Source organism: Ailuropoda melanoleuca, chromosome X (genome assembly GCF_002007445.2).
Source record: "Ailuropoda melanoleuca isolate Jingjing chromosome X, ASM200744v2, whole genome shotgun sequence".
Classification (NCBI taxonomy): Eukaryota; Metazoa; Chordata; class Mammalia; order Carnivora; family Ursidae; genus Ailuropoda; species Ailuropoda melanoleuca.
In genome coordinates, this window is record NC_048238.1 from 14,492,484 (window position 1) to 14,493,331 (window position 848).

The window sequence follows — 848 nt, forward strand, 5'->3', positions numbered from 1 at the left end:
TTCTCCGGTCTCGCCTCGCCGCCCGCCGCCTGAAGGGGGTGCGCAGCGGTGGGAGCCGCCGTCGCCGCTGTCACCGAGCCGCTGTCGCCGCCGCCGTCGCCGGTTGTGCGTGAGTGTGTGTGCGCCTGTGTCCGGGCGAGTGTGTGTCTGCGTGCGGCGCCCGGCCTTTACTATATACACCAAGGGGTGGGAGGAGGCGGGGAAGGGGAGGGCTTGGGGGAGGTGGCGGAGGAGGGGGAGCAGGAGGGGGGCGAGAGGGTACCCGAGGAGGCGGCGGCGGAGGAGGGACAGGTGATCTCGCCCACGGGGAGGGCGTGGCTGTGGGCGGCGCAGGGTGGCAGGAGGAAGGGGCGCCCAAGGCGCGGGCCAGGGGAGGGGGAGATGGACATCGGGGAGGGCCGGCGGAGCGGGGATCTTGCTGCCAACTGGAGGGCTGGGGACCATTCCAGACCCCAGGATGAAGAAGAGCGAGAACAGAGCTCAGGAGAGAGGAAGTGGCTGGCTGATAGGGGCAGGAGAGGTGGGAAGGGCCCAGCCATCACCTCCTAAAATGCCAGTGTAAGATCTTACAGGTGTAAGATCCTTCTCACAAGGTGTGAGATTATTAAAGACAAAATTAGCCCACGGGCATAATCTAATTTCCACAAACTTGCCTGAGAGGTGATTTGTTTATTAATCTAACATTTCTTAAGCACTTGGTGTTTGCTGGACACTGGGGCTAAGACCTGGAGTTACAGAGGTGATTGAATATATGGTTGCTAATGAGTAAATAAGTAATAGGTATTAGTAGTACTACTGATCATTTAAAAATAAAATAAAAAACCTAAATCCTATAAATGTTTTAAGAG